General features: G+C 38.2%; 1 long non-coding RNA gene across 1 annotated transcript; it reads left to right on the top strand.

Moving 5' to 3' along the window:
• LOC135721809 (uncharacterized) lies at nt 1-27,207 on the top strand. Its single transcript, XR_010521583.2, has 5 exons — nt 1-74; nt 12,033-12,156; nt 12,517-12,626; nt 26,604-26,760; nt 27,083-27,207. It is a non-coding gene; the product is annotated as an uncharacterized lncRNA (long non-coding RNA).
• The last annotated feature ends 176 nt before the right edge of the window (nt 27,208-27,383 follow it).

Below are 27,383 nucleotides of genomic sequence, written 5' to 3'. Positions count from 1 at the left end.
ACAAAAGGTGCTTTTCAACATCTGAAGGGTTTAAATATGCTACATGAACAGAGATGACTTTTCCATCTGAACAGGTAAAGCATCTATGTTGAAACATTTATGTTGTCATTTAGTCAGAACAAACGCACAGATACGTTGAATTTTTTGATTGGATGCACTTTTGTCATTGATGTATCCGTTCAGACGCAGTGATTACAGATATCAGATACATCCGCGCAGAGTACGGTACGTTAGCGGGACGAAGCACAACGCACATAAAAAAAATTACTCCGCATATAACTGCAATATTTTAGTTCAAACAGAGATGGCGATAGAGAGGCCAACCCTATAGCAGCTTTAAATACTATACTATAGTACATACTATCATTAAATACCTTAATTAATATACTTTTTGATATAGTTTACTCAAAACTTTTTTGTTTTACTTGTTGATTTTATATTTTTTTACTTGTTATGTTTAATCATTGTTTAAAATATTAATATACATAAAAGAAGTCAAACTAATATAAAATTAAAGCTATTAATAAAATGTGGCGAGAAACTCACAGACTCACGTGCACCATGTTGGAAAACTTTGCTAGATTATAGATAAAACATTTAAAGTTAGGTTTTAACATTAATACACTGTAATTACACACAGTAAGTGTCAGTACTTTGAAAGTAATTATAATGCACCAACGTGTATGCACGTAGGTCATTTGTTTCAATAGTTGTCTAGTCAGTCCAATATTAAGTATGGCTGAAGAAAATTTTAAAATATAAAGAATTAATGGTATTATTGCATTTTTTTTGGAAGATGCATTAGCAATACTAACTATAACAATAATTGTCTTTAGGTTTGTATTTGGACTGTTAAAGTATCAAAATTGATATCAACTGTACAAATTGTAATTGGATTCTAAATAGAAAGATGACTGAATTGATGGCAAGTATGTTAAATTTAAACCATTTCTAAAAATGGATGGACATTTGAAGTATACCTGCCATTTAACTTGAATGATCATACATGCCTTAGTGCTTTGAGTGGAAAATGCATGAAGCTAATCGACTAATAGAGTATATATGAGACTATTTTTAGTAAAATAGCATGATAGATGATAGGTATCATATTAAACCGGCATGCCATGCCATTGCAGCTTACATGGAAATGTGGCATAAAGAAGAAAATCATCATCATTTCAATTCTTATATTTCTACATGAAGAAGTTGCAATAATACAGTCTGGCAAAGTAACCAACCCCTCAGAAACTACCCAGAATACACTATATGTGTTACCGGCATCTACAGAAGGCAATCAAAAGCAAAAATCTGAATAATACACAAAAAGCAAGCGCTCCAGAAGAGTCTTCTGTGTGATCAGACCATAAGACTGCAATTATCCATGTCATCTCTCCTGATTTAATATAGCATAAAAAGCTGTTATGACACATTATAAATGTTTAATGAAATCTAATAATTTTTATTAAAACAAAATGCCTGATCTTCTTCCACAGGCATGTCGACTGACAGCTTGATTCAGCTGCAGTTTGCTCGCTGTAGGAGCAGGGGTTTGTGTAATTGGTCGATAATGGGTTTTATAGAATGTGTTGTCATAAAGGCGGCTGTTTTCGTTTCATATTAAGCTCTCGCTGAAAGCCAGCATCCCTTTTATTGTTGCGCTGCGTTAAGGTTTAAGTACCCTCATCGCAGGTGTTTCCTGAATTTTAGATAACAAAACTCGCATACGCATTTCTGCTCGCCCCCTGATTCGGTGTTCATGCGGCAAAAAGCTGGAGAAATAATGAGAATTGCTCAGTCTGAAGCCCATAGTGTCTTAATTAGCACCGATTGGGCCGTGAAAGCCCTCAAGTGCCTGAATTAGCCATAAAAAAACACTCAGTGCATTAACAGGTCTAATAGAAAACATTGGGCAAAAAATCAATCCAGTGTGTTAATCACCAATAGTGCATATTTAAGACGAGCTCCAGTTTGTTAAAACAAGGTAAACAGATAAATACATATATATGCATGTATACTTTTTGCACACAGCTGAAGTCATTTAATATGAATGAATGAGTTGTTGACCGAGGTGGGGGGGATGCCGGGGTTTGACTGGTCTATTCATCAGTAATTTTACTCTATAAAGGTCTGGCTACATCCAACACCAAACAAAGCAGAGTAGCATTAGAGACACAAAAGGTTCACAAAGACCCTGAGTACTTCTCATTAAACAGCATGCAGCTCTCCACACCACGACTAATAGAGACTGGTACGCTCTCATCAGAGAGAAAGAGAGAGCTTTCATCTTACCATCCTCACCCTTTACAAATCCACCCCGATACTTCTTTTAGAAAGAAAGCACTCGGGCCTCTCTCCATGGAAATGCCCATTTAGGTTTTACCCTCGGTTTGGCTTTTTAAATGAATTCCTCTTTTGCAAACAATCAGGATGCCCCATCAACCTGTAAATCAAAAGGACCTCTCTAAAAGCCTGACTTATGAGATATTTCAAATGGAGAGGTCGGCCTGCCTCTCTATAATGCAGCCAGAACGTGGCTTTCTCATCTGTGCAAATGTGATTGTACATCTTGCAGAAAATGTTTCTAACACATAAATGCATTTGAAATTAAGCTCATAATAGGGGCCTTGCAATAAAACTTTCTCTGCGAAACGTTTCGTTTCTTAATGAGAAACCACGTTGGCCCCTAAAAGAGACGCATGTCTGATTGGTCTCTTAAAAGTCAAGTCATTTCCAAGCCAGAAAAACGAATTAAAAGCAAATGCGCGAGCAGGTGCGAGTGGCGGCCGCCATTGATAGGTGAATCTGGGCGAACAGCATGAGAGAAGTGTTGGAAATGAGATCCCGCTGCCGGACCGCTTTACAAAGCCAGACCGGCCTCCTCCTCACAATATGTATTACAAATTGGCTATTTGTATTGAGACTCTTCGGGGGCCCCAGGCATCGGGTGCACACATTCCCTCGGGACGCGGGCTCTATAGCTGGGGTCTTTTTAGCACCGTGTGGGGATGATGGGATGAGAAAGAGAGAGGGGCCCTGTTACGGTGGAAAATTATGTCACGGGAGTGCGCGCGGTGTCATTAATGCCACCCTCTCTTTTTCCTCGCGCTCTCGGGGGGCCCGCGCGCTCTCATCAGAATGCTAATTTACCTTTTAAGAATCCTCCCCCGGTGGACTTTTTGCGGGCTAAAGGGATGAAACGCACGCGCAACTCGGACGCACAGATGCGTAGTGTCACCGGGCGCGCGATGGCACTCCTCGCCCACGTGCATTCAACCCCAATTAATTAACTCGTGGTGGGCAGGTACCCCTCTGCGGCGAGGCTCTGGTTTTTAAATGCGCATCTCATTTCGCAATTGGCTGCTCTGGCCACTTTTGTTAAGAGGGGACGTTTTTTTCCACCCGCACCGCTCCCTCCCCTTATTCAACATCTATGCTTTTATTCCAAAACATAGCAAGCTCCCTATGTAGACATCATTGTAAGACATAATAGCATGTGAGAAGATGTTTTCTAAGAAGATGTAAAGCAAATCCTGTATTCTTATAATGTATTACAATAGCTGTAAATCACATAGGGCAGATGAAACGAGAGATCGGTGATTATAAATATAGGCCTAATTTAAAGTAACTATGAAGCAAACGTTGTCAATACAAACAGTTAATTTCAATTATAGATTAGTTTAATTGTAATTCGATTTATTGAATTTCCATTACGCATTGCGTGAGTAGCCTATTGCTATAAATAGATTCCTATAATTGTCGATTTAAAAAAACTTCAAGATTTTGTCCAAATACTGTACACCCCTCAGAAAAAGTTAATGCCACAGAAGAACCATATCTGGTTCCCAAAAAGCACCTTCTGTTAATGGTTCTTAAAAAAATGATCTTTTATCAGCAGAAATGTTCTGTTAATGTTAAAGGTTCTTCATGGAACAATGCAGTACGACAAAGAACCTTTTGGGATCCCTTATTTTTTTCAAATGGCAACCTGTTCAGATCTTATGGCATTCTTTGTTTCCATGCCAACCCTTATCATAACGCCACAATGGATTCATGTTTGACTTTGCTGTGGGTGACAGCAAAATATTTATCACCTCTTCATGATCTATAAGCGCGCCTATAACGCACCCGATAGTCTAGAGTTACCTAATTACCCATAATTAAACATTTAGATTATTTTGCATGACGGTCACGTGAGAGTATGAAACTTGTAAAAGGAAGACATGAACTGTTGCAGACTCAATTAATTGCGTCAAACACGACATAAACGCGAAACTAGAACCCAGATGGCAATGTAAAGAGCGAACAGAGCCTTAATCCCCTTCTACATCCTGTATGAGGGATTAATACACTGAGGGGGAACACATGTGCACGTTACAAAATAAAACGCTTTAAAGGGTGTCTTTGTTTGCCCCTCACGCGCTCCCTTGACGGATAGTGGATGAAAGGCACAAATAGAGAGTGATGGAGCTCTAATTGCGGGCAGTTGTCATATGGAGATATTTGAATAGAGATTACGGACACCACTTCACGCAGATCCACTCCCGTTTAGAGCAGTGCAGGGATGAGAGATGAGGAGAAACGGAGGGATTACACAAATAGACTTCACTTACCCAATTAACACTCAAACAAGAGACAGAACGCACTGCTTAACATCTCACTAGCGCTTTTGGCCTCTCGTGTCGCATCTATCTAATGCCAGATTAGCGATAATAACAGATATTTGTAATCCACGTCAAGAGGGGATAGTGACACCACGTGACTCCCGGTGAAATTAGAAGTTGGTGCGTTTATATTGATTTGCGTTACGCAGCTCTCATATTTAATGACTTGTTTTTGGGTGGAGGGGTTCTGAGATGTGTCTGTGCTGGAACAAAAATTGTCTAGCACAGAAAAAAATTGTCTTTAAGGTCTCTTTGTTTCAGGCTGGCTGCTGAAAACCCTAAAGTAGGCTAATGTTTGTGATTTCTTCATAAAATCATTCTATAATGTGAAATTCTGTGAAAATATAACCTTAATATATTGACTGAGTAAGGTCATGTCAAATATTGATATCAATGTGAAATCAGTGTGTAAACTTTTCTAATTGCATAATTAGATTATAAAACGTTTGCCAGGATTTCAGATAGGGTCACAAGAGAGACTTTTTCTGTGACAGGAACCTTTAAGAAGTTAATTAAATCCAGCCATTTTTTATTATTATTATTTTTGTAAAGATTTTTTTAATACAATAAATATATGGGGGACAGTAGCTTTATACATTAGATATAATTGTAAAAATATTGTAAGAACTTGCATGTAAATTAAATACACCTAATTAGAAAGAATAAACAATAGTAAATGTAATATTCAAACATATAATAGTCAACTAAAACGTATAGCCTTCATAATGCATATGGCACAAAATCCAAATTGCACAAATATGTTTTAGGTATTTCCTAAAAAGCAAACTGTCTCTATTCACTTCTGCATTGCTTTTGTTTCACTACATATACCTATAAACACAGTTTTATAACTTGTGAAGATGTTGCGCATTTATTTTTTGAGCTGTGTGTGTGCGCGTTCGTAAATAGCTTCACTAATCACCGCGTTTGAAAAGCGTTGATTTATGGCCGTTGTTGAATGCGGGCCATGATGAGAGGGCCGGTGGTAAGTGCATTTGGATGTCTCTGTGTGATGGTGGCGTAAATAGGCGCTTTATTTATTGCCGTGCTGGGGCCCTCCGCGCGGAAGAGCGCCTCCCCAAATTGAAATATAGCGCGAGTTTACTCTGCTGATTAGGGCTCGAGCGCTGCAGCCGCCCAAGGCTATCATCAAACAGAGAGCAGCTCGAGCTGACACCTAATTGTGGCGGGATTAATGTGCGCCGAGTGACAACAAATAACCCCGGGTGTCAACTCGGGCGACTGGTGGCGCACAATGGATGAGGAGCGGAGTTTGGTGTGGGGCCACGTGGGTCCCTAATGTCGCGTAATCCGTGATAATCCTATAAAGGCTCGATTATATCTGTTGTTATCCCTTTAGGGATTTTGGGCGCCCTGCTGAGAGATATTTTGTCAGATTATTGTATGAAATATGAATTATTTGGTAACATGTCTTTATCATAAGCAGTGGGATTTGTTCCACTGGGCATTGGATGAATTGTGGGAAGTTGGGCTGTTGTATAAATTTATACAAATATACTTGAACCTGATTTTTAATATGTTAGCATTCTTGTAGATATAATGCTGAGAAAACAGTCTAGTATCCACATACAATGAAAAACATTTGCTTAATCTTTCATAGCATTACTTTTCTAACATCGCATTATTTTCGCTGCATTGATGTGGACTGAAATACAATACACCACTTAGAGCCCATTTAAGAGTTTTTGTCACTGGGTTCTCTGCGCTACCTTAGAAAAATACAATTTGTTATTGCAATTTCATTTCGTTTTCCCCCTCAATTGAATTCATAAATCGGTGCGTGTGCATGCGTTTTGGAGACCGAATAAATACGTTTATGAATAAATAAGTTTACAAGTGACGTCATAATGAACTGCATAGTTTTGTTTGTAGGATATTATTGTCTACTTGAGCCCCTCCCATACTCCCACACAGTCCCAAAAAAATACATCGATGAGAGTCCCTGCGAATTGCAAGCATCTCTGCAGAAGTTCATCCAAGCGTTACCATATAAACTTCCAATAAAACAGAGCCGCGTGATGACCTTTACCGTAATTCATCACCGTGCGCGCCGGTGACTGAGGGAGGCCCTTCACAGACCGATAATTTGATTACTACAACATCTGTAACATCAATAATGTCCGATGAGATTGTTTTGCGCAACCAAACATGCCGTGGCCATAAAAGTGAGAGAGGGAGAGAGAGAAGGTGTCATCAGTTAGGCCTCTGTCTCTGACATTTCACTTCACTTGCTTTTCTGATCAGGTGAGCATGCAAGATTAGAGATTGTGCACGTGCCACAACAGGGCGTTTGACGGTGACTCTGTCCCATATGGCAGTCATCTGCGCGTGGACAATGTTCTTTGGAAAAGGTGTAGCTACATATACAGTAAAGTATGCCACTCAAGTGTGGACACAACTAATCAATGTAATTCTATAATCAGAACATTTAACGCAACTTTTCTGTCCAGTGCATTCACTGGACATATAATTAATATTATACAATTGTTATTTTAAAATGCATTTATATTATATTGTTAATTGAAAGTAATTTTAAGCATTTAAACAATCCAAACGATTAGACATTATATCATCTCACGAGAAGACGAAATTGATTCAAATGTGTCCGTTTTTTAATCTTAAACTCTATGCATTACGCATATCTGAGAAACAGGTTGTGATCGGTTGGCCTGAACTAATATTAATCTGACACTGGTTCCTCTGATTACCCCAAATCATTTGTTTTATCTGCTAAATAATGAGTTAAAATGGCAGGTGAGAGCCACAACCCGTCTGTACGGTTCAAACCCCCAAACGAACGCGCAGGAACAGAACTGGATATAAATGTTTTGCCTAACTAGAGGAAGCATTGCGCTCACAACCCAATCGCGTGATCCATTAAGCTCATTTATTAAACGCAATTTGCCTTGTGTCATTGAGTTGAGTAACGCCTCAGAGTTAAGAACGTTAAGACACACACGACCACCGGGCGGGACAGCGGGGAAACACAGATCTGACACGCGGAATTAGGAGGCAATTAAGAAGAGGTGGTTCCCGGATAAACGCTGGACACCTATGGACAGCACCGGGCGAGTGTAATGTCAGTTTAATTGCTGTATTCTGATCGCACTTTAATGGCACTATCACCCTCGCCAGCACCGTTAAAGCGCTTTTTGATTGCACCAAGGCACTTTCTGGTTATCACTGGTCACTTGTTTTGTGACCTATAAAAAGTTGTTGGGGCATGTTGTCGCAATGAAACAACCTGTGTCGAATTAACTATATCTTCTTGTGGCCAAGACTTTAAGGTATAAACCTTGACTTAAATTACATCAGGCGGACTTTTTCCTATTTTAGCACATCTCTGCACAGGAGATCAGCCAAATGCATGCATCCATGAACTTATGCATGCTAGTTTGTTTATCTGCAGGGCTGTGAGGTGTTGCGGCCCTGCAGTTCCCATGCGCAAAGACGCATGGTTAGTTGTGGTTTGTGTTAACTAATAAGAGCGTGTTTTGCACAACAACGAGTATCTTTAAATCATCTTTGTTTGTGTTTTCAATTCCCTATTTGTTCCACTCCGAGATGGCTGTTTTTTGTTACTATTAGACACATTTAAGGCCTGGCGCATGCAGGGAACGCAGGCTCCGCGTTCAAGGTTGAGTTATTTTGGGGCATTTTGTGTGAGCTATTTGTCTCAGCAGTCAGTACTGTTAATGTTACATTAGCTGTTTGATGTTTCATCATTTCAACCAATATTGCGTGAGATAACGAATGTAAAATGAAACCGCGAGGAACACGTTTGAATTCCCTCAGAAGGTGCGGGGAAAAATTCCACGCGCCATGCCTATTAGCCTGGGTAATTTATTTTGTGTATGTCAGAAAACAAGAAGGCCAGAAAAAAATGAATATGGGGCTTTCTTTTCCATTACCAAACATTACAATCTTATTTCCATCACTGCACCGTTAAGTAATTTGCGAAAACCCAACAGAGGCTGGCGAGCCACGCGCGTGGCGTGTGTTTAAATCCATTACTTTACCTTTTAATCAAACCTCGAGCTCGTGTCAAAACGCGCAGTTTTCGCCATGCATCTCTCCGAGCTCGTTCCAGTTCACCGGATGACCTTGAAAATGTTTGCTCTCTTATATGTTGCCTCTCTCTCTCTCTCTCTCTCTCTCTCTCTCTCTCTCTCATGCACGAATGGACGTCTAGATTCCCATCTATTTCTGTGAAGCTTATAGGGAAATAAACACAGCTGTTCTACACAACTGTACACTAGCAAAGAAATATTAAAAATAGTTTAATAAAAGAGATGATAATGAAGATTAAGATAGTCGTGACAACAACGAATAACTTAAACAATTCAAACTTTTATAAATTAAAATTAGTTTGATGTCCAGTCACTGACTGGTAATGTTGACCATAAATTAGAAATGTAAGCATTTTTTAAAGATTTAACAAAGACATTGAATATCTTTTTTGTGTTCCAAGGATAAAATTAATAGGATTTGTAACCTTCAATGTTTAGTTTAACATAAAGATTATTAGCAGATAGACAGTAAAATATTATAGTAGCCATTTGTTTAAGAAAACATGTTTACCAGGGAATCAATGCATTCATGTTAAGTGATGAATGTGAAATATTACTGTTTGATAAAATGTATAAAATAGACAGTGCCTGTCTCATAAGTACTTAAACTTTTTAAAACCCTCATGGTTAGCCTACATGTAATCCTCATGACCACAAAAATAATCCTTTTAGGAACAAATGATACTGCAAGTTGCACTATTTATGGCATCATGCATTGCATCTGATTTATAATCTCTTATCTTTCCTCTGTATAACTTATATGACTCAGTGATAACACTACAATAAAGTTACACGGGTTAACATTTATAAACTACATTAGGTTTTTTTAGTGTCTAATGGATTTTGAAAAAAATATATTTCAAGTTTCACTTATACATATTTTAAATCAAACCTTTTATTTATCTGTTAAATTACCACTGAACAATTGGTTTTGTATTGACTAACTTTACAAAGATTGATTAAATGTGGTAAATATGTCGCTAAATGTTGCTTCATAGCTTGCATTAAAAATTAATTAGATAATATTTAATATTATTAGATCTTTTATTTTGTATTAAAAAATCACATGGATTAATTTCACTTAAAAAATTATTGTTGTTGTCTTAATTGTGCTGCAACCGTGAAAACTCTGAAGATCTATTTATGGTTAGGTGCATGGTTTTGGAAGGCATATGTCTGTTTCTGTGTGTGTGTGTGTGTGTTTGGGTTGATGGGGGGGGCATGTTAGTTGCTTTCGTCTGTGATTTATCACAGTCCCGGGGAACGCGGCTCCCGTTCCGGGCCGGGCCTGTCCTAACGCATTTCACCGCGCGCATCAACCGTGATTAAACACCTGCTATGGCGCGCGAACAAAGCGCGCTAATCCAATATGTATCTCTGACATCTTAAATATCGTCCAATCCCCCGGCATCACGCGCAGCTTTTCCGCAAGATGGAATTCTAAAACATATTTTTCTAATTTATGGACGGACGATAAATCAAAATTAAGCCGTGGACAACGAAATATACATCAGCGTGCCGAAAAGAGGCAGTGCTATAGGCTCGAGTGCGTGCATAGGTGTGGGGTTCATGGTTTGGGTTGGGGTTTCTGTTTTGAGACGTTCGGATAATGATTTGACAATAAATTTGTCACATCAAATGATGTCTCCATAAACAAACTTGCCATGGAACCATGGTTTCCGCCCAACGCCAAGTATACCACACTAATATTACTTTAAATCTGGAACAATGCTACATTAACAAAGTGATTAATTGGATTTAGTCATAAATATAATAAAATTAATAGTGTTTTTAAAAATGTATGTATAATAAGTGTTTTGGTTAAATATAGTTACCTTAGTCATTTTTGTGTGTAGGGGTGCAACATGGCCTGACACAGGACTCAGCGCACATCTTACACAGTATAGATCTTTAAATGTTGAGATTCAAGCTTTTCTTTTAGGATAGCACTTTGGGTCACGTGCGTCTTTCCACGCCTTTTTAAGACATGCATTGTATTCAGATAAAAACTGTATGCGTTGTTCTTATAATTTGCATGCTAATTTGTCATTGACAGTGTTTAGCGAGAACGCATTTGTGTTCTTTTCTCTGCAGCTAGATTGCGCGCTCTCGAATAGACACAAGGCGCAGGAGCCCATTCTCTCCGGTCACTGTCCCGGTGACGCTTATTATTTGTGACTCTTCAATTCCACAGTTTCCCCGAAATCTCAGCACATTGTGCCCGGTGCATTACGCGCCGTGAACTACTCGGACATCAGACGCGTGTCTTTGGCCCCAGCCACATAATGGATTTAGCATCCTGTTCTCGTGTTTGGAAACAGCCCAACAGCAATGGTCCTGCGACCAGAGAAAGTGTGCTGATGAGCAGCAAAGAAAATATTTGACCATCGTTTTGTTTGTCCGCGTCTACAGCGATTTGTCTTTTATTTCGCATTTTTGAAACAAGGGCACGAGAAATGTCTCCCTGCAAAAATAATACATCACCAAACTGACCTAGTTTGCAGGACCGTGGGTGCTTGGGAAGGATAATTGTTTGTAATCATCTTAATTAATATAATAATCATCTAATTTTATACCTCCTAATGAAAATTAAGTACATTTTGATGCATAAGTTGTAATCAGCAGGCCAAGTAATTCATCTAATGATTTGTATCGGTGTTTATTCAAATAAGCAAACAATTTAATGCATTAATTTATACAGATTAAAACTTTGCGAGACCAAACAAGCCTGTTGTGGAATGCGTGCAAATTTGGCATAAATACAGCACGTTCCTGTATACAGAAAACAAAAGGACGTAAACTTTATGGTTAAGTTCATAAGGAATAAAATCTTGAAAAGTCTATAAATTGCATTTTTCTAAAAAATATAAAGAAAAATATTTTAATTGGTGAGCACAAGTTACATTATGTTAACATGGATCATTACTGTATTTAATGATTTAATAATTTGAGAGATGGACTTGATGGCATAATGTAGGTAGGCCACTGGCTGAACATTCAACAATTTTAAAAGTTAGTTGTGATGACCTAACACACTTATACTACAATCCAGAAGAATGCATGTGTATAGACTTTCTAAAATAATTGTATTTTTATACAATTGTGATTCATTTATTTGCATTATTTATTAATTTATATTGATTTTAATCAAAGCAATCTGTTCATGTGTTTATGCAGACATTGTATATGCGTGGTTTGTTGCTCATTAATTTTAGGATATTTAATGTCACATTTTGTCCATTCCTAATATCTGTCTTTTTCTTTCCCATCAATACATCAGTCAATCAATCTTCACCAGCCCACGTGCCATCAGCAGCTGGGTTTTGTGTTTGTTTGAACGAAAGCGCCGCTTCATGAGAGTTTTGATGAGCTCGAGTGATAAACGAGGACACAGTTTGGTGAGAGTAAGTGAAAATCACGTTCTCTTTCTCTACTCAGCGACTTTTATGTAAAACAGCGCAATTAAACAATGTCCTGAAAATGAATGTATGCTGGAAACATGAGGCTCGTTTGCCTGATGAATGGCTGCACTTTGGCTCAGTGTGATTTTAGTTGAGTGTGCTTTTAATGTTGCTCTCATTGAAGTTTTCCGAGTGAATTTCACAGCGTTCAAACCATTATTTATTTATATGTTTGTTTGTTTGTTTTATCCCCTGCTGTTTCTTGTTTTTAGACTATACAACAACTATTACATCTAGTTATAATAATTAGTAGCTATAAAAATAATGATGATAATAATAATAATTGTTATTGTTGTTTAATAGAGCCCAAAGGGTTTAACTGGTCTGCCAGATGGTGTCCCAGTCTGAACTGCTGAGAGGAGCCCCAATACTATTAAACCAGGCCAGTATGATCAGTGGAAATAAAGTTAGTGGTGAGCAAAGACAAGCAATCTACCATAGGATAATAATAACCCAACTACTCTCTAAAACTGCTGGATTATTTTCAACCTAGCGTTGGGTCAAAGTGGAAAAACCCAGCCATTGGGTTAAATGAACCCAGAAAAAGTTCATATTTGACCCAACAATAAGTTAAAACAACCCAACATTTTGGGTTGAAACAACCCAGCAAGCATATGTAAAATTACAACCCAGTGAGTGGGGTTTGTCCTTTTTGACCCAAAGCTGAGTTGAAAATAACCCAGAGTCTAAAAAATGCTGGGTTATTTTCAACTCAGCGCTGGGTCAAAAAGGGACGAGCCCAGCACGCTGGGTAGTAATTTAATCCATGCTGGGTTGTTTCAACCCAAAATTCTAGGTTGTCTAAACCCAATGTTGGGCCAAATATAATCATTTTCTGGGTTATTTTTAACCAGCTGCTGGACTCGACACTTTTTGACCCAACAATGGGTTGAAAATAACCCAGCATTTTTTAGAGTCTAACAAAGGTTGGGTTGTTGTGTATACGGACAAACCCAACTGTTGGTTTAAATTAACCAAGAAAATGTCCAAATATAACCCAACCATATGATGAAACAACCCAGCATTTTGGGTAAAAACAATACAGCATAGATTCATTTAAACCCAAAAGTTGGGTTTGTCTATTTTATTTAACCACGCACTCCAAAAAAATCCATGTTTTTTTCCCAAAAAAATGCAAGCCCAAAAAGTGATGAGCCCAAATGTTGGGTAAAATTAACCAATAATATGTTTATCTTTGAACTGACATTGGGGTGAAACAACCCAGCCAATGTTAAATTACAACCCAATGGGCTGGGGACCCATAAAATAACCCAACATTTTTTACAGCGTGGATTTAAACAACCCACCATTTTGGGATAAAACAATACAGCATAGATTAATTTAAACCCAAAAGTTAGGTTTGTCTATTTTATCCAACCATGCACTCAAAAAAAAAAAAAAAAAATGCTGGGTTATTTTCAACCCAGTGTTGGGTCAAAAAGTGATGAGCCCAACCGTTGGGTAAAAATAACCAATAATATATTTGTATTTGACACAACATTGGGGTGAAACAAACAACCCAGCCAAGGTTAAATTACAACCCAACGGGCTGGGCTCGTCCATTTTTTATTCCAACGCTGGGTTGAAAATAACCCAACATTTTTTAGAGTGTGGATTTAAACAACCCAGCATTTCTTTAAAATGTTGAGCAAAATCTTGACCCAACCCAGTGTTGGGTCAAAAAGTGATGAACCCAACTGTTGGGTAAAATAAACAAATAATATGTTTATATTTATCCCCACAACGGTGTGAAACAACCCAGCCAAGGTTAAATTACAAACCAACGGGATGGGCTCATTTATTTTTTATTCCAACGCTGGGTTGAAAATAACCCAACATTTTTTAAAGTGTGGATTTAAGCAACCCAGCATTTCTTTAAAATGTTGAGCAAAATTTGTAAGATGATTTGGATGGTAAAAGCGTTTGCTAAATGATGGTGTTATTGTTGTACTTCATCAGGTGTTGCGGGATTGTACACCGCACCATTTGAATTTCGATGGATCATGAACATTGTTGTAGCTGTTGTTGGTGAGCGAGAGTGGGCGAGGGAATTTCTATTCCTGCTTTTGCCTCCGTTCAGCATCTGAAACAGGGGGATGTGATCAATCTGCCGCCTATTAGGGCCGTTAATTGATAATGCATACTAATTAGGCAGAGCTTTGGTACTTTAGAGACTTTGAGGAGGTAATTGTCGGCACGAGTCCAAATGCAGTTTAAAAAGCAGTCTGCACGAGGTGAAAAAGCTCAGCACGCTGGCAAACGCGTGAGGGGCCTGTAATGAACTGCACCTATAAACACTTTGTCTGTGCATGCATACATTATGATAGCTTTCCTGTTAAACTTTAGATGCTTTATGTGCTCTGACTAGTGATGAGTTGAAGTGAACTTTGGATCTTAATAGCTTTCTTACTTCTTCCATAAGTTAAACAATAACTTTGAATCATATATAGTGAAAACTGATCTTGTGAATGGTCCGGATGCATTGATTATGATGGATACGGCCTCTCTCCCTTTGGCAGGAACACATTGGCGTTTGCATGTCACTGCTGTTTGTTGCTCTACACAAACGTCTTTCCTGTCGTGTATGATGCAAGCTTGGGCATCTTGATCGAGACGCATTTAACTTCACTTGATGCGACATCAAGCAGTTCCTGACATGCATGCATCAAAGCAGGGACCTCTAATTAAACCAGATCAACATGTGAGAATATTTGTTCCTTTTCAGTGTCAAAATCAAGACCCTTTGAACCGTCAATCTCCCGCGTAAATGAGCGTGTCTGTCTCTCATGTACAGAGGCCGGGCGTGATGTTGTCAAAAGCGGTTGCCATGGCGGTTTGTTGTGGCTCTCGACCCGAATTTGTTCCCCTTTGCTCCGTGCGTCCCTCCCTAGTGAAGCTCGTGGTGCGTGTCTGAAGGTTGTCACATGCTGTTTTCTTTACAAATGGTTCACACCATCCTTAAAAAGTCTGGCTGTATTAATATTTATGCAAAAGTTTACTTTCATTTTTTTGGCACTTTCATTGGGATTGCAGTGAATGATGAGAATTCTGCATCTCTTCATCATCTGCATGTAGGCCTACTTCATAAAACATCAATGTTTTGAAAGTTACAGAACTTAAATTTTGGGAAATGCCAACATAGTCTCATGTCAATTTGTATTTATTTTACGAGGTGGCTAATACGCACATTGACGTTGGGTCTTATTATCATTTCAATAACCATATGTTTTTGTACGAATCACTTTGTATGAATTCATATGAGTTAGCCAAATACTTACAAATTCCTGTGAGTTCAGCCTGCACTGTTAAAAATATCTGTAGAAATTACAGTATTATTGGCAGCTGTTTGGCGGTAACTTACTGTAGATTTAAATTTATGTTATTTACTGCACTGCAAAAAATGATTTTCTTAGTATTTTTGTATTGTTTTCAATAAAATATCTAAATTTTTTTAAATTAAGATGCTTTTTCTTGATGAGCAAAACGACCCAAGAAAATAGATCTATAGTTTAGACGAAAAATATCAAATGTAAGTGATTTTGTGCATAAAACAAGCAAAAATTTTTTTTTCTTGAATTTAGTGTTTAAGAAAAATGTTTTAAGAAAGATTTTTTTAAGAAAGATTTTTTTGCTTGTTTTATGCACAAAATCACTTAAATTTGATATTTTTTGTCTTAAAACTAGACTTATTTTCTTGGGTTGTTTTGCTCATCAAGAAAAAGCATCTTAATTTAAGAATTTTTAGATATTTTTATTGAAAACAAGACAAAAATACTAAGATTCTTTTTCTTGAAAATCATTTTTTTGCAAAGTGGCAACAGTTTTTTAAAAGTTAAATAAACATTAGACATTAACAAGTCTTTATCTTTACAGAATAAAACTAAAATAACAGCCTCATGCAAAGCATTTTGTTATTGTATAGTGTATTTAGTAAAGATTAAGACTTATTAACGTTTAATGTTTATTTAACTTTGAACAAGCCATAACATCAATTTAAATCTACAGTAAGTAACTGGCAAACAGCTGCATAATTACAGCAATTTTTATTACAGTGCATTGAACTATAGAAGTAGCCAACTAAAGTTGCATATTATTTTAAATATATAATATATCTGATTGTATAATTTAATACTGAAATTAATCGTATTACAATAAAATGTGACATTAAAACATTGCTGTAGCATACTACTTAAAGTAGTTTGTTATTCAGAAAGCTAAAATATTTTGAAAACAGCTACCACTTAAAAATCTATTTTGTTTAAGTCACAAAAAGTTAGTATTGACAATGTTTGTAAATACTCCCCAACACTGGTTCCAGTGTATTGCATTACATATGCATGTGTTCAACAGGCAATAATTGTCCATAGGCTCACATATAAACAAGTCATAAGCCTTGTAGTCAGACAATATAATTTTACATAACTTAAATTCATTACGTTTTAAAATATAACTTTCTGTATATGGGGTATTGCATAAAAACATTTAGCTCCGGGTCACGGCACCACCTCAATCTGGTACTAAATACAATGTTGTCTCAAACTGCAAGTATTTAAAAGCATGTGACATTGTTTTCATTGAAAATCTGTTTAATACAGCCCCTCTCTCCCTCGATTTACCATTCTCTCGTTATTTTCCTTTGGATTTGTTTGTTTCCCGCTTTTCTCAAGGGTTGTGTGGAGACGGACAGCCTTGCCAGATTCATTTTCTGATCAAAGCTGTTTGATTTGGTCAATTTTGCCACATTGGAGACGTTCTCCATTACTGAGATAAATAGCCCCGGGCTAACTGTCAACCAAAACTTGTAAGCTAATAAATTATTCCAATTTCTCCCCGCCGGATTTCTCCTGGGAGACAGCCTCTAGGAAATACACTTTTTGATTAGTAAATTTCTGTGTGTGTGTGTCTGGACATTCGGATGTGTCGTCTTTGATTAGTGGCGGCTCCGTTAAAGCGGAGGGCGGCAGTAGGGCTGTCAGTCGAGCACAGACTCTAATGCATAATGCATTGACACAACAGGCTTCCTGCCACCTCCCCAGAGCGAGCGACAGGAGAGCGGGGCTTACCCTCACCTGCGAGCTCCTTCTCTCTCCTTCTGTCCCTTTCTTGGCTGCGAGACCTCGCTAACCATCTCAGGAATAAAGCATTGTGACAGATCCTCTCTCTCACTTCAGACCTGTGCCTAACACACACACACAAACTTGGAAATAGGTTGACTTGAACTGAAAGTGTGCAATCAGCAGAAAAAGGTTAGCACTGTCTGACTGATAGGGTTGTTGGGAAATTGATCTCCACCCACTGGTCAGCTAAACACTATACCCCCATCTACCACCCCATATACACCTGGTCTCTCTTTTTTAAACTTCTTATTTGTCCTTATTCTTTTTTTCCATCCTTCCTTTCTTTTTTCACACCCTGTTCATTTTTAAGACAAATAATCAAAATCTGGCTCCCCTTGTGATGTCAGAAGGGGATAATACCATACTATCCAACCACAGCACTGCATTTTATATAACTTACTGTTCTTCATTTCCATTTCCTCTAATTTCTTTTCTACTTTGACTTCAGCTCCTCACCCTGCACCCCCGTGGGTCTCGTGGCATGTGCTGGTGACTCAATAACACCCCCCGTGTGCCGTTTAAGGAGGGGGTACAGAACAAACACATCTCCCAGACCCTGAGCACCAAAAACTACACTCATCATTTATCAGCTAGCTAAATGCTGCCCGAACCATTTCCCTTCCAGCAGCGAGAGAGAGGGGAGGGGGGATGGGAGCTTCGCTGGGTGAATTAAACTTTTGAGGGTTCAGCGCTTTCCCACTTTGGCGATTCATCTTTCCTCTCACCCAGGAAGTGCACACCCAGCAGGAGAGGGAGGTAATTACATCTCCACATGACACGCCGCCTCATTACCGCTGCTGTGTCTTGCTCACCGACACAGTTGTAGTTTAGTGATGGCGTATGCAGGGGGTGTAGAGATGAAGGGTGTGTTTTTTGGTTAAACAGTAATGGCTGGCTACACACGGCCTCTCTGTAGGTGAGTTAACCGCTGCAGAACGAAGGACATTTGATGCACTGAAAATTACTTTATTGCACTAATGCAAGTACCAACCGGCTTTGTTTTGTGTCTTTATAGGTTATAATAAGTATACATTAAGGATGTATAGTAGTGATTACAAAGATGTAGATATGTAATTAATGTAGGATGATGTACTGTGTAGAAGTCTTAGGCCACCATGACGCCATTTGCTGTTTTTGCAGTGGTATAATCTTTATTTAAATACAACCAAAAAATTCAGTTATTTAATGTGAGCTTCTCTTACACTACTAGGCAATACCAGGAACCTATGTATCTTTTAAACCTAAATGAATAATTTCTAATTCTAATCAAATGACTTCAAGACTTAAGTCTCTTCAAAAGAGTTTGTTTATTATGTGTTTAGTGCCAAGAGAGGATACAATACTGACTTTTACCTAAAGCAGCCATTTTGTTCTGAAAATTGTTTTTGTGTTTTTAATTTAATGCACATATTTCTTATATTTTCCATTTTTTTTCTTAAAAAAAAGAGCAAGAGAAATCTGAGTGCATATAAGAGATTTTATGAATTGTATAAATAAGGTAACAGTATGAATGTATTACAGTGAGTATATACAAAATAGGCTATAGGCGGTCTCATCAGATGGATGGAACTTAACTTCCATTGTCTGTTTGTTTAAAGAGCAACTATGGTCTGATTCATGATTTTACATTTTCTTTGGTGTGTAATGCTACGTACACACCAAACGCGGGGTATCGCGTTACTCGCTCTAGATTACTCGCGGGATTTAACTTCGTGTCATGTGAATTTTTCTCTCGAGTTGAATATTTTCAACTTTGACGAAGACGCATTTGAGGCGAATAGCGTGTGTTTTCGCGGTAAACGCGCCACCCATATTGCATCATTCGCATCGCCCCACACGTGGACGTGGTCTTTGCATTGACTTTGTATGTAATGTACTCGTGCAAATCGTTGAACTCGCGCCTGGTGTAAACCCACAGTAAGTGTGTATTAGTACATGTTAATGATATGCAAAAGGTACAAACCCCCAACCTAAACGATGACGTGAGTTATCGTCTCCAAAGTAAATCTCTTTTCTTGACTACAACAAACACACAGATTGTAGGCAAGAGTTTACTTCCTGTGATTGGTGATGTAGACAAGACCGACATTATCATAATTCATCCCGCTTTGACTCACAGCCTGTAAGTTAACTCCTGTCAGCATTGTATTGTGAGCAAATCTTTCAAACATGGTAAGGAGCGTCACATTTCCTGTGATGTCAGAGATATTCAGGCCAATCACAACTTAAAGATTAGCTGGCCAATCAGGGACACAGCGCTTTTCAAATCGATGAGTTTCGTAGAAAATCATTGCTTTGGAGGAAAGCAGTATATCTAAAGTAACATGATCTCACAGAAAGTCGTGTTAGTCACGCAAAATTTTAATAATTTATTCGTGTCTATGCCATGAAATTCTGCTTTTTTCGTGCCTTGAGCATGAATAACTTTTGTCGTGACCCTTGCACGAATTTCTATACATAGTTTCTCGTGTCCGTGGCACGACTTTCTTTTTCGTGTTATTTTATGTATAATTTTCTCGTTGTTTTTTCCTATTTTTAAATAATTGTGGCTTAGTGTTGGGGTTAGATTTAGGGTTAGGATGTACTTATATGTATTGGTTTCTACATGTTTTTCTTCCGCATTCAAAACTATTCTCGCCTGGAGTTGGAGTCTAAAAATGTAACAGAAAGGTATTCTAACTTATAGATGAATAAAATTTTGCATGACTATAACATGAGATCAGTCTGATCTAGAGCCACAAAAATGTATGGTTTGAGGAAAATAATGCGTTTTTTAACCATAAAGCACCCGAACACATTGTATTATACCAAATACACAAAATAACATTGTTTTTTTAAGCAATGAAATAGGTGCACTTTAATAGTCTGGCTAGTGCCTAAACTGAACAAATACCTCGTCGAAAATAACAAATGTTTAAGTTTTCTTATAGGGGACGAGGGGAGACTTGAAGATCATCGACTTTTTATTTATTTAGCTTGTTATCAGAAATAAACTACTCTAAAATTACTCTGTTGTTATTGATACTTTGTGGAAGTTTACCGGAAGTTAAGTTTGTTGTTTATGTTGTTACTGCTGAAACCATATATAAATAATACATATTTCTTAGATTAGTGGTTCTTAATTGGTGGGTCGTGAGTGACTGTGGACCACAAAACCAGTTACAATTTTTTTTATTGAGAATTATACATAATTTGATCTCCGGATAAATAAGCTTTCCATTGATGTGTGGTTTTTAGGATAGGACAATATTCGGCTTAAAATTTAACTATTTAAAAAGTCGGGAATTTGGGGTGCAAAAAAAATCTAACTATAGAAAATCGCCTTTAAAGTTGTCCAAAGGAACACATATTACTACTAATAAATATTTTTATACATATATATTTACGGTAGTATATTTACAAAATATTTTCATGGAACATGATTATTACTATACATTTTAATGATTTTTTTGACACACAAAAAAAATTGTTGGGTACAAATATAGCTACCCTAACAAATCACTTACCACTTTATCCAAAGTAAAATTAGCATCCTAAAGTAAAACCAGGTTGAGAATGATATAGTGATACAGTAAAATCTTGATAGGGTACATTTATTTATGAAGGTTATACTATGTAGATACAAGACATAATAAAAATGTTAAACAAGCACCTGTAAAGAGAAGATCAGATTTGATGAATTCATTAAAATTCAAGCATGGCTCATTAGGTCCCTTAGACCAGCAATAAACCACAGCCTAAAATTCATAACTCATAAGAATCTCGGACTTTTTAATAATGGTGTAATTAAATCAAACAGGAAGCATGTAAATCTGGGCGATGATATCTGACAGTCACTGTTTTAAAGCACCTCCAGCTTTTTCTGTCTTCAGACAGAAATCGTAGTGGTTCAATAGTCATTTTGATCTCGGTGATTTAGTTAATTACTCAGTATCAGCCGAAGTCATCGATCCCACCTATCTCCCGCTGTTAGCCACACCCGGGGGTCAGCAAGTGATTGACAGCCATGTAAATCAGCAGGTGTCTGTAAAATGGACTGTATCCTCCACTCAGCTGGCCTGACTTGAGACCCTCAGGTCTTGCAGTTTTTAAACCAAATTTAATGCTGTTTTGTTTTGTTCTGTGTTGTTTATCTCACAGAGTAATTGCATTTAACTAAGCTTGTCACTCCCATGGTTGTTTTCTTGCATGTAGGGTTATTTAATTATATTAAACTGATGAAGGGTCACAAAACCACTAAAGTTTAGTGTTATATTTGGTTGTCATTAAATGCATTTTAAATGTATTAGTTATTCATTTTATTCTAAGCAAAACTTTTATGTTTCCTCTCACGCAAAAATAATCAAGGGTTATCTCCAACTAAAGTCCTTTTTTTACTGTTTTCTACATAAAATCAGTCTACATAATGTAAAGAACATTATGTTAAAACATAACCTTGATATTGACTGAGTAAGAAAATGCCAAAGATTGAAATCGATGTGAAATTAATTAATAAAATCAAACTTTCATGCTCCAAACTTCATTATTAGATTTTGTTCAACACAAATACTGACTCTTTTAATGATTCATGAAATCTGCTAATCATTTGTAAATAAAATCTTATCTTGGGATGCAAAAATATGTTTATTATTTGTATGTTCCTTTATGCATTTAACATTTTTATCAGTAGTTGTATATTCCTGGGATTCGAACACATAAGCAATTGCAGTGCTAATGCAATGCTATAGCTAAAGGGACATCTGTGCTGCATCTATGCTTTCTGTGTGGTTTGTTTCACTGTTGGCATGGTGATAAGATTATATGCCATAAGATACAACGATGCGCGTATGACTGTGTGTCTGAGAACGAAAGAGAAAAGTGTGAAGCACTGAGCTATGGAATAGGGCTGTTAGTCTGTCTACCCTTTGGATTTCAGATGTGACTGCTTGACAGTGTGGGTGTATTTTCCTGTCTGTCGTTGATCCGGCCAACACCAGTGACCCAAGCAGGGTGTGTGACGGAGAGTTTGTGTTGAGTCTCATCAGATTTGGGCCACCGGGACTCCATAGGTACAGTCGTTCACTCGATCACAGATGAGACGAATACATATTTTATTCTTTCATAAATGTATGTATTTTGTCACTATGTTGTTGCTAGGGTGTTCTGAGTGGTAGCTAAGGTATTGCTAGATGGTTGCTAGGGTGTTCTGGGTGGTAGCTATAGGGAATAACTAGATGGTTGCTACTGTAGGGTGTTCAGGGTAATAGCTAGGGAATTGCTAGATGGTTGCTAGGGTGTTCTGGGTGGTAGGGAATTGTTATTATGGTGTTTTGGGTGGTAACTAAAGAATTAATAGATGGTTGTTTGGGTGTTCTGGGTGGTAGCTAGGAAATTATTAGATGGTTGTAAGGGTGTTCTGGGTGGTAGCATTGGAATTTGCTTGATGGTTGCTAGGGTGTTCTGGGTGGTAGCTAGGGAATTACTAGATGGTTGCTAGGGTGTTAAGGGAGGTAGCTAGGGTATTGCTAGATGGTTGTTTGTTTGTTCTAGGTGGTAGTTAGGGAATTGCTAGATGGTTGCTAGGGTTTTCAGGGCAGTAGCTAGGGAATTACTAGATGGTTGCTAGGCTAGGGTGTTCTGGGTGGTAGCTAGGGAATTGCTAGATGGTTGCTAGGGTGTTTTGGGTGGTAGGGAATTGCTAGATTGTTATTATAGTGTTCTGGGTGGTAGCTAGGAAATTATTAGATGGTTGTTAGGGTGTTCTGGGTGGTAGCTAGGGAATTATTAGATGGTTGTAAGGGTGTTCTGGTAGCATTGGAATTGCTTGATGGTTGCTATGGTGTTCTGGGTGGTAGCTAGGGTGTTAAGGGATGTAGCTAGGGTATTGCTAGATGGTTGTTTGTTTTTTCTAGGTGGTAGTTAGGGAATTGCTAGATGGTTGCTAGGGTTTTCAGGGCAGTAGCTAGGGAATTACTAGATGGTTGCTAGGCTAGGGTGTTCTGGGTGGTAGCTAGGGAATTGCTAGATGGTTGCTAGGGTGTTTTGGGTGGTAGGGAATTGCTAGATTGTTATTATGGTGTTCTGGGTGGTAGCTAGGAAATTATTAGATGGTTGTAAGGGTGTTCTGGGTGGTAGCATTGGAATTGCTTGATGGTTGCTATGGTGTTCTGGGTGGTAGCTAGGGAATTACTAGATGGTTGCTAGGGTGTTAAGGGAGGTAGCTAGGGTATTGCTAGATGGTTGTTTGTTTGTTCTAGGTGGTAGTTAGGGAATTGCTAGATGGTTGCTAGGGTTTTCAGGGCAGTAGCTAGGGAATTACTAGATGGTTGCTAGGCTAGGGTGTTCTGGGTGGTAGCTAGGGAATTGCTAGATGGTTGCTAGGGTGTTTTGGGTGGTAGGGAATTGCTAGATTGTTATTATAGTGTTCTGGGTGGTAGCTAGGAAATTATTAGATAGTTGTTAGGGTGTTCTGGGTGGTAGCTAGGGAATTATTAGATGGTTGTAAGGGTGTTCTGGGTGGTAGCATTGGAATTGCTTGATGGTTGCTATGGTGTTCTGAGTGGTAGCTAGGGTGTTAAGGGAGGTAGCTAGGGTATTGCTAGATGGTTGCTATGGTGTTCTGAGTGGTAGCTAGGGTGTTAAGGGAGGTAGCTAGGGTATTGCTAGATGGTTGTTTGTTTTTTCTAGGTGGTAGTTAGGGAATTGCCAGATGGTTGCTAGGGTTTTCAGGGCAGTAGCTAGGGAATTACTAGATGGTTGCTAGGCTAGGGTGTTCTGGGTGGTAGCTAGGGAATTGCTAGATGGTTGCTAGGGTGTTTTGGGTGGTAGGGAATTGCTAGATTGTTATTATGGTGTTCTGGGTGGTAGCTAGGAAATTATAAGATGGTTGTAAGGGTGTTCTGGGTGGTAGCATTGGAATTGCTTGATGGTTGCTATGGTGTTCTGGGTGGTAGCTAGGGAATTACTAGATGGTTGCTAGGGTGTTAAGGGAGGTAGCTAGGGTATTGCTAGATGGTTGTTTGTTTGTTCTAGGTGATAGTTAGGGAATTGCTAGATGGTTGCTAGGGTTTTCAGGGCAGTAGCTGGGGAATTACTAGATGGTTGCTAGGCTAGGGTGTTCTGGGTAGTAGCTAGGGAATTGCTAGATGGTTGCTAGGGTGTTTTGGGTGGTAGCTTTAGGGAATTGCAGGATGTTTGTTAGGGTGATCTGTGTGGTAGCTAGGGAATTGCTAGATGGTTGCTGGGGTGTTCTAGGTGGTAGCTAGGGAAGCAATAGATGGTTGCTAAGTAGTTCAGGGTGGTAGCTAGGGAATTGCTGGATTGTTGTTAGTGTGATCTGGGTGGGTGGTATCTAGGGTATTACAAGATGGTTGCTAGGGTGTTCTAGGTGGTAGCTAGGGATTTGCTAGATGGTTGCTATGGTGTTTTGGGTGGTAGCTAGGGAATTTCTAGATGGTTGCTAGGGTGTTCAGGGCGGTAAAAGGTAATAGGCTTATTTATAGGCTAGTGTGTTCAGGGTGGTAGCTAGGGAATTACTAGATGGTTGCTAGGGTGTTAAGGGAGGTAGCTAGGGTATTGCTAGATGGTTGTTTGTTTGTTCTAGGTGGTCGTTAGGGAATTGCTAGATGGTTGCTAGGGTTCTCAGGGCAGTAGCTAGGGAATTACTAGATGGTTGCTAGGCTAGGGTGTTCTGGTGGTAGCTAGGGAATTGCTAGATGGTTGCTAGGGTATTTTGGGTGGTAGCTTTAGGGAATTGCAGGATGTTTGCTAGGGTGATCTGTGTGGTAGCTAGGGAATTGCTAGATGGTTGCTGGGGTGTTCTAGGTGGTAGCTAGGGAAGTAATAGATGGTTGCTAAGTAGTTCAGGGTGGTAGCTAGGGAATTGCTAGATTGTTGTTAGGGTGATCTGGGTGGTATCTAGGGTATTACAAGATGGTTGCTAGGGTGTTCTAGGTGGTAGCTAGGGATTTGCTAGATGGTTGCTATGGTGTTTTGGGTGGTAGCTAGGAAATTTCTAGATGGTTGCTAAGGTGTTCAGGGCGGTAAAAGGTAATAGGCTTATTTATAGGCTAGTGTGTTCAGGGGTGGTAGCTAGGAAATTGCTAGATGTTTGTTAGGGTGTTCTGGGTGGTAGCTAGGGAATTGGAAGATGGTTTTTAGGGTGTTCTGGGTGGTAGCTAGGGAATTGCAAGATGGTTGTTAGGATGTTCTGATTGGTAGCTAGGGAATTGCTAGATGGTTGCTAGGGTGTTCACTTGCAGTAGCTAGGGAATTGCTAAATGGTTGTTAAAGAGTTCAAGGTGGTAGCTAGGGAATTGCTAGATGGTTGTTAGGGTGTTCACTGCAGTAGCTTGGGAATCGCTAAATTGTTGTTAGAGTGTTATGGGTGGTAGCCAGGGAATTGCTAGATGGTTGTTAGAGTGTTCAGTGCGGTAGCTAGGGAATTGCTAGATGGTTGCTAGGGTATTCTAGGTGGTAGCTAGGGAATTACTAGATGGTTGCTACAATGTTCTGGGTGGTACCTAGGTAATTACTAGAAGCTTGCTAGGGTGTTCAAGGTGGTAGCTAGCGAATTGCTAGATGGTTGTTAGGTAGCTTAAATAAGCTTATTACCAAATTTCTATTATTTTCTGGTCTATGAATGTGTCTTGAGTCCCATTCCAATGCATGTGAATGCTTTTTTTTTATTTTACTGCAGGGATGTAAATGTTAAGTCTGCTAGCTAATTACACTCCAATGACTCTAAAGTGATTTATATTGATTCATGTCACAATATGATACTCTGATAGATCTGCTTCTGGAAATGTTAACAGAAGGTAAGCCACTACAGTGCCCTTTTCTGTATAATTAATGAGTTTCTATTTTAAATCAAATTAAATTGGCACACAAACACATCCATGTTTTAAAAAAAAAAAATATTGCACAAATGTATTAACTGCTCTACATGCAGAGAAATTATATTTTTTCAGCACCTCTACATGCAAAGCATGTGACTCCCACATAGACATGTGTGCAGTTTTACCTCTGATTAACACCAATCAAAATGTACCACTAAGAATCAAGATCAAATGTGTGTGCAAAGCATGCGTTCTACTTTTTTATTAATAATAATAATGTTGATTTGTGTGAATGTTGAAAATGTGCAAAAATAATACTTAAATGTCATCTTGCAATGTATTTAATTGGTCTGTTTTCCAATAAAAGTGAGTACAAATGCATACAAACATATGTGTGTGATTTTCTCTTTTTTTGTGTGAAACTAAATCCAACCTGTTTGTTTATTTTATTGATCAGGAATTGACTGATGGATGTTTCTATACCAGAATGAAACCAGATCTGCATGTGTTGGCATTGGGTTGTGTTAAAAACATCAGGAGCAGAGACTTTATGATGAAGACATGGAGGCTGAAGGTCAAGTTCACCTTCAAGAGCATTTTAACATATCCCAACGGTAATGCTTCCTTTTCAAGTCTAATGGTATTTAATATTTAAAATGTAACCTTAACATAAATAACTCTAAATAGTTTTCATGTGTTTGAATTGTTATTTGTTAACATTAACATTTATTAAGAAAATGGGTCAAATTTTTATTTCATGTTGACACATAAATAAACATTTAATTTTAAGGAAATAAATATTCAAAAATAGACAAAGTTTTTACATTACATGGTCTTAAACTTTACCATTTCGTGTGTAAAAGCACAGTAAATTATTCTGTTGCTAATCATAAAGACATGCAGAGAGTGCATAATATTTTTTTTTTTTTAACACAGCAGTCAGCTTTGGTCCTCAAATCTGATTGGACGAGACAACTCAGGAGTGCTGATATGGGACCAGAATGGCACCAGGACAAAATCATTGATTACCAAAGTATAATTACCGAATATGACAGATGCAGGTATCACTCACACATCATACCTGTTTTTATTTTCAAAATTCATTGGTTTTTATTAGTTATTTAAACATTTTTTGTTGTTTGATAAACTGTGTTAAAACGATCCACTTATAAACATGCCATTACGGCCATATATCAACATAGCTTTTTGCTTTACGGCTGAATCCCAGCTGCCATAA

Source organism: Paramisgurnus dabryanus, chromosome 18 (assembly GCF_030506205.2).
Source record: "Paramisgurnus dabryanus chromosome 18, PD_genome_1.1, whole genome shotgun sequence".
Taxonomy (NCBI): Eukaryota; Metazoa; Chordata; class Actinopteri; order Cypriniformes; family Cobitidae; genus Paramisgurnus; species Paramisgurnus dabryanus.
Note: the sequence above shows the minus strand (reverse complement) of the source record. Positions and strands in the feature narration are given on the sequence as shown.